The 14,307-nt window shown below is 48.9% G+C and overlaps 1 protein-coding gene across 1 annotated transcript in view; it reads right to left on the bottom strand.

Annotated features, from left to right (window-relative positions):
• The window catches only part of SRCAP (Snf2 related CREBBP activator protein), a 1,720,489-nt gene extending 1,708,005 nt beyond the window's left edge, over positions 1-12,484 (bottom strand). The window contains exon 1 of the mRNA XM_086931673.1: positions 12,162-12,484. The gene's annotated coding sequence lies outside the window, so the exon portion shown is untranslated. The remainder of the gene's footprint in view (positions 1-12,161) is intronic.
• Positions 12,485-14,307: the final 1,823 nt, after the last annotated feature.

The following is a 14,307-nucleotide window of genomic DNA, read 5'->3' as shown; positions in this document are numbered from 1 at the left end:
TTTGACGACAGCTCTATCAAACATGCCATCCAACCGTCAAACTTTTCCACAGTCTAAAAGTTTCAAAAACAAACTCTCATTGCAAAGTTTTATTTTTTTAGAAGAAACGACCTAATAACCTCCCCCACACCTTGGGTGTTCTCTCACAGTGTGTGGGGGGGTCTTTCTTTATTTTTTTTACTTTCCCTCACATCTAGTTTGGCGGTGACAAGACGGTGGGGGGGGGGGGGGGGGGGGGGGGAGAAAGAGTAATCCGACTGCCCATTCTGAATAGGGCAGACGGTCGGTTGGCTTACCTCCAACAGCCCCTACTCTGTTGGGTCATTGGAGAAAGTTTTACACTATCTGAATACATTTTAATCTGGTCAGCGAAAGCTTGCAGTCCACCAACTCAAAATTGGGTTGGCAGACATTGGGTTTTGTGGACAGGGTATTGGGTCGCCGTTGCAATGGAGTACTTGTCAGCCATAGAGGTCCTTCTAATGCAACCCAGTGCTGACCCTTCTACTTATGGCAACAGTCCATCCTGAACCTTTCGTCTCGTCCATTCACCCTACAGCCCATTTTTTTTTCCAAGTTGGGAATTTGAGCTCAGCAAACTCCCTGATTAAGCTACGTCCCGAGTGTAAATCTGAACTATATATTTGTAATGAGCTGGCTTATATGATGTCTTCAGTAAAATAAGACAAATATTCAGAATACATTAAGCTATCGCACAAAAGGTCAATACTGGAAACTGTTCTACATTTCCTGTAAAACAGATCATATATATGTGATTATACAGTGTGAGATTAACTAGCATACTGCATATTCTGCTGTGACAGGAGCTAGCGTATACTAAGCACATCTACGTATGGGTGATTTATTTTAACATATATCCATGTAGTTGAGATACTTGAGTTGGTATTTAGGGTGTCCTAGCATATCAGGTTAGTTGGTGGGTAGATTATATCCATGTTGGTAGCCTATGTATGTGCAGTGTGTGGGGGGCTCTGTTGGTGGGTGGGTGGGGGGGGGGCTCTGTGTGGGTGTGTGTGTGGGCTTTTTGTGGGGGGGCTCTGTGTGTGTGTGTGTGTGTGTGTGGCATTTGCGAGAGATTAAGCTATTGGCATTGTAAATGACAATGCCATTTATTTATCTGTTTTCAAAACCAACACAAATAAAAATGTTGTCATTTACAATGCCAATAGCTCTAACTTTTGCAAAGGCGAAACCGTTGCATTGTAAATGCTTGTTTTTTCTTTGCCTCTTTTGCGTTGGTCACGTCTTTTTGTTCGCTTGCATTTTTTGCTGTTAGATTCCGCCGAGGCCTCAAGGTTTGCAGTCTCGCCTCGACTAAAAAATCCATTTCTTGTCCCACATTCAGAACGGTCTTTCTTCTCACTATAGGTACCGATTCAGTACTGGACGCACTAGTAAGCAAAATAGTGTCCAAACTGTCTGCATCCTCATTTTCATTGCCCTGTGTTTCGTTGCTTGTTTCTTTGCGGTTAGCTTTTTCATTATATTGTTGGCGCTTTATTGGATCAAACTTGCGAGAAAAAGTAAAAATTTGACCGTTTTCATAGTCCTCTAAATCTCGATTAAATTTAGTTGCTTTTCGTATTTTAATTTTCTCTTCATGTTTTTTCAAACGATCTTGCATTGTTTCCTTCATTTTGATAGTTTGATCCGTTACTCCCACAGCATTGATTTTTTCTAAAATAGCATCTATTTCTTTTAGAATTCTTCCCGATCAATGTAAGCATATTTAATCAAGATTTTGACCAGGTTCATTGAGGCAGCAAGATTACTTTCCCCCCCATTCACGTAGCATATTGGGGTTTGGTCTATCGAAGCTGGGTGCTAGGAGGATACGCAACCCCCTCGGCACCCTTTCCACTTCGGCATATTTGGATAATAATCGGTGTTCCCACCACTTAGTGATTTCAAGTTTGCGTTTCCTTTCAAGTTCTTTGTACAAAATAACAATGTCAGCGTCCTTGTGGGTTTCTGCGCTGGCGGGCAGAACACTATCTTTCGGAGTTTTAGTCCGTTTACTAAATAGTTCCTCAGCCGCGAGCTCTCTCTCATTTCCTCCATCGACATTGTCGGGTCACTGCTAATTACTATGTCCCAGGCCGGTTAGCAGAGAAAAGAAACGTTTTATTCCTCTACCGCACAGCCACGAAAAACGCTTCTCCCCTCCTACGTATTCCCGACTTTACAAGACTCACCGGATCTTTGTCGCTTTCAGCAGATCAGCCGACCACGCGTACTCGCGCTGCAGATACCTCTTCACGGGGTAGGGGGCAGCTGACGAAAATCCACCACAGATCCCTGTACTGCTCCGGTTAAACTCAGCGGCCAGCTTTCGGGGAGGAGGTCTGGAAGCGAAGGTAACCGCCCTTCGTGATTAACTCCTGGAAACTCGAACCACTTCCTGATTTTCCGCCACGGCAGACAGGCGAGGAAAGAGACACAGAGCTCCGAGGTATTTCAAGTGGGCAAGATGATTTTATTGCAGGTGACCCAAACAACGCGTTTCAAGCCCATAAGCCCTTGTTCACGTGTCTAAAGTGATAACACCATCTACTTTTTTTAAGTGAGTGATACCCCTCCCAATTGTTGACATCACAGGTCACATGATCATGGGCACAGATAACATACTACCGTTGCTGCACAGATTGTTTAGTAGTTATAAACTATTGAGGCAGATTAATATAACATGACACAATGAATTTTTATACCCATGCTTTAAAAACAGTCTAAAAACATGTAAAGTGCTAAGAGTCAAAGTATTTATAAAATAATAAATACAAATCGTTTTAAAACTTCTCATTGGATGAATCCAAGACTGCCTGCACAGTGACTGCAACGATGTTTTGATTATATATATATATATATATATATATATATATATATATATATATATATATATATATATAGTAGTGAACAAGGCGGTAACGCCGAAACGCGTCTAAGCAGCAACTGATCAAAGAATAAAAGTTTGGATTCAGATTCACGGAGTCAGCGCCTTCTTTAATCGTGAAGTATGGTATGAAAGAATATATATATATATATATATATATATATATATATATACACATATACACATACACACATACACACACACACACACACACAATGCTCCCACAGCAGTGCTCAGCCACAGTAAATATATGAAATATAAATACGAATTTAATTAAACTTGTGCGGGAGCAATTTAATTGGAAACAACTTGACTCGAGGTTCACCACTGTGCAGTAGCAGCACCTGCCTGGAAGGTGAGCGGCAGTTTTGGTGAAAACAATATATTATATATATGTACACACAAAATTTGAGAGATACAAAAATAAAGTTAATCATGTATTAAGTCCCCTTCACTGTATGAATACTAGCCATATTGGTACATGGCTACATAACCATTTTAGAGCATGGCTAAATAAAGCAAGAGCTCAGAACTTCAAGACCCTACCCAGCACTTCACAATCTCAGAACATCATGCCAGCTGTTAAACACCTATGCATTTGCCTTTGTTAGTAATCTTACAACACGCCACAGCAGAGCCAGACTTCAAACATATGTTGTACAAACTGCAAGTACGACAGCCAAAAGCACAATCATTCAGCTATGGTAATACAGTATTTTACAATGTTATGTTAATTGGTTTTACACAATTATGTTATCTATAAAAATGACTAACCACAACTGGATCTTACTTTGCAGTGGAAGCTAATAAAATATCCAACACAGATATGAGAACAATCACAACACTCAACGGGGGGCGTGGCCTGGAGCCGTTGATGGTGGACGTGTAGTTTGCCAGCTCCGTCCTGTGCACTGAACACCAGCGGATTATCCTGTGATCCCCTACCTGCAACCCACCTGATTCCTACCCAGGTTGTCTCCGGGGAAAAGCGGCGTGTAACGGTGCCTCGTTACTCCGCCGGGCCCGCTCCTGTGGGAAGTTATACCGTCGGACCCTGTTGCGGCCTGCTGATTGAGGTGAAGCCCCGGCCTCGAGTGACTGGCCTGACCGGCTTACCCCCATCCTCCTTCGTGGTCCGATCGGGACCCGGGATCGGACTGCTGCCGCTTCTCTGACCAGCGCCGCGGGGAGCGATACCCCCGCTGAGGCTCCGTTGCCCCCCTCCTCCCCCCCTCAGCTGCTACAACACAGACTGACCACGCTGCTGCGCAGCCCCTCCGGGGCGCGGGAGCGCTTCCGTGCTGTCCCCCAGCCGCCTAAGTAATCAGCGGGGCTCCGGACTTGCCACCACTGGGCTAAAGCACTTAGAAAAGGCGGAGAACGCGGCACAGCCGGCGCCGCAAGCTAGCATTGCCCTGCATAGGGTATCAGCGTCACGGAGCGGTTCAGGCTGACATTGAGGAAAATACTGGCGCCATCTTGTCACTGCTTTGGGGCTGAGTGGAGACCCTCGGACCCTGGCAGTCTTGCCCCATTTACCACGGCTTCGCCAGTCGGAGGATCAGAGCCGGCTACGTTCTTCAGGGCGACAGACATTGGAGACCAGCAGCCCACGGGTGTGAGGGCCTGTGCAGGGGTGGTGCGCCTCGCGCTTTGGCGCCTTCTTGCAGCGCTGTAGGCCAGACCTGCCTACGCTATCGACAGTCAAGATACCCCTGCTTTGCAACGATCTGGTTCCCGCCACCCCTGCCCCCCTCACCGCCACGGCGGACCTCACCGGGGCACCAGTGGTACACCGACCCACCCTGCGCTGACGCCTCGTCTGGGTCTACTACACTAACCTTGCCAGCCCTGGGATCTACGCTGCATCTGCCTCTCCACAGCACATAGTGGTCAGGCCATTACCACTGCCATACACTCAGGGGGACCACGGCGGGCTGCTGCCTCTGCTACAGCGACACCCTGCTAACAAGATCAATGGGCAGGCCAAAGGGCAAACCTCAGGACCAGGGCGCCCGAATGGATGTGCAGTCCACGGGTTCGGAGGACCCACTAGCCTCCTCCAATATGGACATCATCCCGCCGACCGGTAAGGGCTCTCAAGACGCCAAACTAGACCTGATACTGAATGAAATACGCGCGACGCGCGAAGCGCTAGAATCGCGCATAGACAATATGGCGACTGGCCTATCCTTACTTAAGGCGGACCACAACAAATTGGCGGATCGAGTGGCGGAGCAGAAAATAGCGCTGGACGACATTATCCCGCAGCAAACGGAACACTCCACGAAACTGGAAAACGTGGAGAAGCAACTGAGGCAGCTGTGGGGAAGAGTGGACGAGGCAGAAGGGCGGGCCCGCCGCAACAACGTCCGCATCCTGGGCATTCCGGAGAGAAGCGAGGGGAGAGACCCCACGCAGTTTGTGGAGGATTGGCTAAGGAAGCTGGTGGGCCAGAGGGACCTCACTGCTCTCTACAGTGTAGAGAGGGCGCATAGGATGCCATCACGGCCCCCTCTAGCTGGGGCACCTCCGCGCCCACTGATCGCTCGTCTCCTTCATTTCAAAGATCGTGACACTATCCTTCGGGCAGCAAGGGAGGAAGCGCCGATACGCTTCGAAGACAAGACCATATCGGTCTACCCTGACTTCACACCCACTGTACAGCGAGCCAGGTCCTCCTTCATGGGGGTGAAGCGCAGGCTGCGTGACAGGAACATGAAATATGCCCTTTTGTTCCCTGCTCGGCTAAAAATCCTGCATAACAACAAGTCCCACTTCTTTGACTCGCCCGAGGAAGCGGCTGAATGGATGGAGGTCGCCCTGACTCCACCGACGTCACAAGACCAGTTCGCAGACCGCCACAGCAACGCCCGCAGGGGCTCTCCTGGACGACGAAACGACGCTCACAGCCCTGGACGACACTCATCTCATGGAGCATCGGGAGCGGCGCATACTCTTGGACAACAGGCGACGGACCACACGTCATCATCCACGCATCAGCGTCTCACTGAGGCGGCCCTGGCTGCCCACGACGCGGGAGCATCCGGAGACAGACTCACCGTTACCACTGACACTCATACTGAAGTGTCTGGTTCAGTTGACAGCCTGCAACTCTTCCCGAAGATTACGGCACAGATGGCGGCGGAGTTCTGAGCTACGACACGATTACTTCTCTTCAAGTGGTAACGTATGCCAAATCCCCTCCCTCATATAGGGTGGGTTGGGTGTGCAGGGATCCACCATATTGTGGGCTCTTACGCCCACGCAGACAGTTCAGTGCCAACCGTCGGAGGTCCAACACCCCCCGGTATGCACACGTACTTGACTGTGTTGTGCCCACGTTGGACACCATGGTTTGGCTCCTGGGTACGTTGGCTCAGGGACCTTTATGTTTGGGGGTTTATTGTTTGCGAGACACTCTTCTATTTCAGCACAGCAGACTTTGTGGGGTCGCCCAGTTGTTGCACATTGACACACTGCACAGATGGGAATGGGACCTCTTAACAATTACTACTTGTGCACCTGGAATGTTCGTGGCTTGGGATCAGTACATAAACGTCATAGAATCCTTGCACAACTCAACCGGAGAGGGACACAAATTGCCTGCTTACAGGAAACACATTTGAACGCTGCTGAAGCGGTGAAATTGCGAAAGAAGTGGAGGGGACAGCTCTATGCCACCTCATATTCCGCATTCTCAAGGGGGGCCGCAATTTGGATGCGTGGGTCTCTTCCTTTCCAGTTGTTGGAACAACGGGTGGATAAAGAAGGCCGCTATGTGTTTGTGAGGGGTCTGTTGGATGGGGAGGAACTTGTTGTGGGGTGCATGTACTCGCCTAATACGAACCAGTTGGAATTTCTGTCCAGTGTCAACGGGGTGCTTGCAGACTGGGCTGACCTTCGCTGGGTGATAGGGGGAGATTTTAATGCTGTACTTGATGTTCTACTGGATAGGTCACACCCCCCATTGATGGCTACTGAGAGCAGGAAGCAGGCTGCTGCGCTTGCGAGTTGGGCTGAGGGCTGGGACTTGGCGGATGTGTGGCGTAGCATTCACCCCACGGACAGGGAATACACCTTTTTCTCCCCTCCCCACCAGCTTCACACCAGAATCGATCATGTTTTCTGCTCAAGGTCCCTTACTGCATTGATTGTTCAAACACAACACATGGGGAAAACGTTCTCGGACCATAGCCCCGTGGAAGTCACATGGCAGTGGGGTAGGAGGCTAGCCCCCATACCGACCTGGAGACTAAACCCTGAACTCCTTGAGGACTCGGTTTTCCGGTCCTCCCTCTCCGACACTATTGATACCTACTTCTCCACGAATGCGGGCACGGCTAGCTCCCGGCAGTTAGAATGGGACACTTTCAAAGTATGTCTGAGGGGGGCTGCTATGACTACTAGGGTGGGAAGGAAACGGGAGGTACTTAGCCAGCTTAAGGAGGTGGAGGGCTCACTTGCATCCTTAGAGAATGAGGCAGCGGGTACCAACGCTCCCTTTCCACCACTGCAGGAGGCACGTATTAGACATGCAGAGCTGCTGGAAGAGCTGCGAGTTATTGACTATAGGGAGTACACGAATAGGCAGCACACACAGGCCGACCGGGCCGGCCCCCTGCTAGCCCGCATCCTGCGGGACTCCCCGATCAGCCAACCCATTCTGCGAATCATGGACCACTCTGGCCAGCTGGCTAACACCCAAGTAGGGATTAATACAGCATTTAAAGACTACTATACCGCGCTATATGGCCCCCCACTACCCCTGTCCGAACCCGCATTAGTGTCCTTCATGGCGGAACTGGTTCTCCCGCAGCTTACTGCAGATCAGAATAAAGACCTAAAGCGTGCCATCACATTGGCAGAAATCAGACAGGCAATCAAAACCCTCCCTAAGGGTAAGGCCCCTGGAACGGATGGCCTGCCAACCGATTTCTACGCCACTTACATGGACCTCCTGGCCCCACGACTACACATTGTTTATCTGGAGGCTCTACGCACAGCCTCTCTACCACAATCAACCATGCAAGCTCTGATTACGTCCCTCCTGAAACCGGCCAAAGAAGGTCTACAGCTGGCCGATTACAGACCCTTGTCCCTTCTTAATACTGACTCAAAAATCTTGAGCAAGATACTGGCGTCAAGGCTTGTACAATACGTGCCACATTTGGTCCACCAGGATCAATGCGGCTTTGTCACAGGCCGTAATACGGCCATGAACCTTCGGCGATTGGCCCAGCTCATGCTTGGGAACAACACGGGCGTGGGCTCCGAAGGATGCATCTCCCTGGACTTAAAACAGGCTTTTGATTCCCTGAGATGGGACTATATGTTTGCCACACTATTAAAATATGGGATCCCGCCAGAATTCCTCGCTTGGGTCAGATTATTATACACAATCCCCACGGCGAGGGTACGCACTTCCAACCAAATCTCGGGCCCCATGGCCATTGCCAGAGGCACCAGGCAGGGCTGCCCGCTTTCCCCCCTCCTCTTCGTTCTTGCCCTCGAGCCATTGCTCTGCAGACTTAGGCTGCTGGCCCCCCATTACGGTATACGGCGGCATGGTACGGACCACATTGTTTCTGCATACGCGGATGATATTATCTTATATCTCCGAGATCTAAGGGGTGAGCTGGGCCCGATCTCCCAGGTTTTTGAGGATTTTAGAGAAATATCTGGCCTCACCATCAGCGAGTCTAAGTCCTACGGATTTGCCTTTGTAGATGTGGGTGATTCGACCCCCCTGTCTTTTGCCCCACATGAATTCCAGATGGCGGAAACCACCTTCCGTTACCTGGGAATACAGATATATAGAGAGGCGGCCATGATGATAGATGGCAACCTGGGGAGGGCCATTAGAGCATTGAAGTCTCAAGTTCAATTTTGGCTTACGTTACCGCTCTCCATACCCGGCAGAGTGGCAATTTCCAAGATGGTGATGTTGCCCCGTCTTATCTACTATTTCACCAACCTGCCGTTCCAGATCCCAGCGGTAACATTCAAGACCCTCGACTCCCTGCTCACAGAACTTGTGTGGGGCCATGGCCGCAGGCGTATAGGGTTGGCTAAGTTGCAGCTTCCCTCCAACTCCGGAGGCATGGGCTTGCCGGATTTTAGGGCTTATCATTATGCATGTCAGCTACAATGGTTGGCTTACTGGGTGGCGGGCCGCAATCTTCATGAGATTAATCTGACCCAAGAAGACCATGCTAAGGGGAAAATACACATCCTGCTCTTGCCTGGGTCGGATCTACCTAGAAACACTACGCCACTACTTAAACTGGCGATCACACTTTGGCGAAGGGCATTGAAATACACGTCCACAGGGACACATTATGCTCCCACAATACCACTCCTGGGCATACCACTGGGCCCGGGCACACTTACAACGACTCTGCTGGAACCATGGAATGACGCGGGTGTGTCACATGTGGGTGACCTGTTTGCTGGGGGGCACTTGTTGTCCTTCGCAGACTTCAAAACCACGCAGGGCATACCCGGCGGCTCCTTTCTTCTGCATGCTGGTCTCCGACACTATATATTGCGCAACTGGTCGCCCGACGGCCAGGAACCCATTGCAAATCCTCTAGTCACAATGCTTTACCTCATGGGGACGGGCGGCCATCTAACTAAGTGGCTCACTGTTAGCATTAAATCGGGGAGGGCGCTTACACTGGCACCACTAAGAGCGACTTGGGAGGCGGATATTGGGAGGCCATTAAGGGATAAGGAATGGGAGCGCATATTGCAATTCCCCAGAAAGGTGGCTAGAAATCCCAAGTACAAGTTTATCCAACTGATGGTGCTACATAGAGCTTACCTAACACCGCACCGCTTACATATGATGTTCCCTGCATCCGGGAGCAACTGTCCCCGGTGTGATGCGGACGATGCATCTCTGGTACATATGTTGTGGCAATGCCCCAAGCTGGGGTATTTCTGGACCACTGTCCATGACTCACTTGAGAAGGCTGGTACATTGACCCGATCACCTACACTTGAACACATGCTACTAGGGCTAGGTCCATCGACCCGCACCAGGACCGTGGCGGCGCGCTTCTCGGATCTGGCCCTGCTGTTGGCTAAGCGTGCCATCACGATACGGTGGAAGTCATCGAAACCACCCAACCCTGACATGTGGAGGGCGGAAGTTGTACGTTGGGGTAAGGCTGAGGGCGAGGCACTACAAAGAGAGGAGAGTAGGGGCCTCCGCAAAACTCCTATCTCACTGGAATGGTTTGACACTTTGGGGGTGTTTGAGGCTGGCACTGACAGTGATGAGGAGGATATTAGTGAATAGCCCCTTGGGGTGCGGTTACGCCCATCATATGCATTACCACGAACAGTACCTGCGGTGCACTATGAGGCTACACGGGTAGAACGTACCCGTCTGTCGCATTTCACTACCTAACCAGACTGTGTATTGACCTTAACTATGTGTACATGACTACAGTGTGACCCACATAACGATATTTAGATCATATGCCTAGTTAGAGAGTGTAGGGTGGGAACTCTCGGGGTGGGGGGTGGGATTGGGAATGAATGGGGTTTGTTAGTTGTAATGATTCATCGACAAAATGAAAAATCGAATCTATTGAGCCTGTATACTTGCTAGGAGCAACCACATACGTGTGCAACGGAGTTTAACATTAATATTGTATAAGCATGTCTATATTCTGATGTTGCTCTGACACTTTGCTAATAAAAAGATTTTCAAAAAAAAATAAAAATCACAACACTCAACAACAGTACGGGTAATGCCGCCACTATATGCACACCTAAAATATAAACATCACAGACAACGCCTTGTACCTGCTACACACACTATTATGAAAACTGTCACAGAAGCAAGAGACTAGCAGCAGAAAAACAAACGAAATGTGCCCAATAATGAAAATGCGGCATGAGAATTAAATCAATACTTAAACTAAAATATATATCCTTGGAAACTCAAGCCACAAAGTCCATGAATATGCATGATAGCACGAAATACAACTTTTTACTGTTGTTTTGCGGACTTCCAGCTGCCACTTCAACACTCTTGGAAGCAACTCGCAAAAACTATACAGGGCCAGGTCAGGCACGATAATACAAACTTGATTACTAAATGACATGTGTCCCAAAAAGAGGTCATGACAGTACAGTTTAACGTACACATATTTATTAAAGGGGACAGTGTGGGTTATCTAAGACTGCAATGAGGGGCAGTAACTATGCTTAAACGCGGGAATGCTATAGCATTTTACAAAGTGGCATATCTGTTAAATCAAAAAGCAAAGCAAGTCAGCAGATTAAAGTTAAGGTGCTTCCAGCAAACATTTTCAGAAAATTATCCCAAATACAAAACACAGTCGAGGCCATAGGAATAGGATATGCATGGTTCAGGAGCTCTACCTCTCCTGTTAAAGGTACTGTTCTTTAAGGAGTTGTCCATAACTTCTAACAAGCCCGAGGTTTAAAGGGAACATCACGTTCTACAGAATGTCTACGTAGAGGTCAATCGGGAACACTTTCAAGAAGATCTTTAATGCAGATTCTGTAAACGCAGATTATGTAAAATAGTCACATTGTCACTATACATCAAAGGTTCAGTAAGTTAGTTTTTACCTTAGAAGCACTCAGAAAAGCCACTGTCGTTACAGAAACAAATTAAAGCCTGCATACCTCTAGAATAGAAGTCAATAATTGAACTATCCGCTAGGTTCTGGATACAATTGTGTGAGAGTGATTACACATGGATACCTTGATAAAGCCTCCCTGCGGTAATTAAAATTACTAATTGGGTTTTAGTTGCTGGAGGAACGTCATACCGGGCTACAAATATAATAAGTCACAGTTTCTGATAAGTGTAGAACTGCACACCCAAAAAAAGGGGTTACCCAAAGGGTGCAAAGAGCAGCATCAAGATGATTGGCCCACACAGATACTAAATGAAAGTTTATAAACGCAAGGGCCAGGTGAAGTTGACACAATCTCCACCTTTGTTAACGATGACCCCGACCTGAGTCTGACCCTTCACCTGTACGCATGCGCTTCTCTCGGTCCGTCCAAGACAGACACGCATGCGCATATGAAGTGCCGGCCGGCTTAATTTGGTATACTAGACGCTCCGTGATCCGCACACACGCCTCCGGCAGAACGTGTGCCACGATCACATCGTCTCCCGTGTTTTGAGGTCCCGGCTTCCCCCGCCCGCAAGGGGAGGGTCCCCGGGACATGCGCCCGCCATCTTGTTCCGCTTTACCTGCCTGAGGCCCAGCTTTCTTCACTATTATCTGCGCCGCTGGGTTACGGCGTGCACCCAATCCGCCGCCATCCGATTCAGAAAGGTCCGTTCTGCCTCCGGAGACCCGCCGGGCCGGACGGAGGGGGGAGGGGGTCACCCCAACCTCTTGCCACTCAGATATCAGCAGCGTCAGGTGGGGGCAGCGGGCGGGGACGAGACACAGGCACTGGAGCCGAGTTCAGCTCTTCAAAATGGCGACCGCACTCGCCGGCGCGACTTCTCGCGAGAGTGCGGAGACTGTATGGCGGTGTAGTCCGACTAAGAGTCAGGCCCACACTGAAAGGGAGCGTTGGTTGCTTCGTAAACTGGTACTCGTGGATTTTTTTTTACTTGCAGTGCCGGGTCTCGTGAGAACGTGTCTGCTGGGAAATGTAGTTTATTTCGGTAGTTTAATCCAGATTTTTTTTTAAATTCTTGTAATTATTTTGTACCGGTTTCCTTGAATTGGCAACACATGCCGTAGGGAAAAGTATTTTCATTACTTGTCACAGTTTATGCTTTAGCAAATGTTGGAGTGGGAGTCAAATTAAAAATAAACGGTTAGCATTTCTATTTCTTACCAACCGGGTTGATTACCACTCGGGGTATTTGGTCTCTTACTTTTCTGTGATAGACCTTAGGTCCTTTTATAAAAAGATCAGGAGCTATACATCACATAAATTAAAATCACAATACAATTTCCAACTTTAGTCAATAATGGGAGTTAGGTGTACGTTTTAAGAGTTTAATTTTCCCTAAAAGGTTTAGTGAGTTATTTTTCTCAATTAGTTAAATGTATCAGTTAAGTATCAGCCAAACTTTCCCCAAAGAGAAGATCACTAAACTCAATTGAGACTTAGCAATAAAAGTAGTCATGCAGTATGTAGCGCAAACTTTACCCTAAGGTATCAGGTCGCTTTACAATAGAATCAGTTACATTACATAAGGACTTCAGAGAACATGAATAACATAAAAGATCCAAACAGATAAAATATAAAATCACATAAGAATGGTAGTAAGTACATAAGACTACTACAGATACTAGTGGTTAGAGTTACATATATACAATCTGCAAATCCACTCAAGATTACATTTTAAGAAGACTTGAAGTGATTAGGTTTGGACAATAATATATCACATATTTACAGAGCATGACCTTCTCACCATTGCTGGGGTTCTTGCGATGCTCGTTCAGCCAGCATTTACGAGTGGTGATCTTGAGCCTGGAGGGACCCACAAGCTGGTGATGGCCATAGGGGCCGGCAGATCCGTGCCACAAAGACAGGCCTCCCGGGCCGGACCGGCCGTAGCGGGCACCGGGCATTTCCCCGGTAGGCCACAAGGGTGGGGGCCGGTTTTAGGCCCTGGGGGTCCGTTTTTGTTACCGGGGGCCTTTTCAATAGCGTCCCCCTGTAACAAAATCGGCTGTAGCAAACAGCTCTGCTGCACCCCCCTCCTCACCATCAGGGGGGGCTGACCAGTTTGCCAGGGCCGGTTTCGGTTCCCAGTCCGGCCCTGGCGCCACTGGGTCCAGCCCTCCACGTTGCAGGGTTTGTCCTCAAGGCACACCTGGGGGGGCTCTCTCGCTGTTCTATCGCTTGTGCCGCTAGTCTCACAGCAGCAGGTCGCCAGTGCCGATGGGTTTCCTAGTCACAGCCCTCCTGTGCCATCTTGAGGGCCACATCCTGACTGACAAAACCAGCCAAACTGCCCAAACCAGCGCTGTTTGTTGCTCTAGACACTGCACTTAGCACTGGGGGGTAAAAATGGGTTCCCTTGGAGCACACTTGTGCTCTCCGGGCTCTTATCACCTGCAGGATTGCATCGGATGGGTGGCTCGGGTGGGAGCTCACCCTGTGAACTTCACGCCGGAGCACCGGAAGGCCTTGTAAAAGTAACTGCATTCAGCAATCCGGTTGGAGATGGGTAGCAAATCACCCTTCAGAAATAAGCCGTTGGCATTCAGCTGCAGAAAGGATATGGCTTATAGGTAAGAACATAAAAGGAAAAGCGCCAAAAAGCTCTAGGAACACGCACTAATATAAACAGTTGGATAGAAATGTTGCAATTGTATCCTCTTCTCCTCTCATCCAATCAACGTTCTTCTGAAAACAGACTCTCCTTT

This window comes from Lissotriton vulgaris, chromosome 7, assembly GCF_964263255.1.
Source record: "Lissotriton vulgaris chromosome 7, aLisVul1.2, whole genome shotgun sequence".
Lineage (NCBI taxonomy): Eukaryota > Metazoa > Chordata > Amphibia > Caudata > Salamandridae > Lissotriton > Lissotriton vulgaris.
This window is presented reverse-complemented; position numbering and strand designations above follow the sequence as displayed.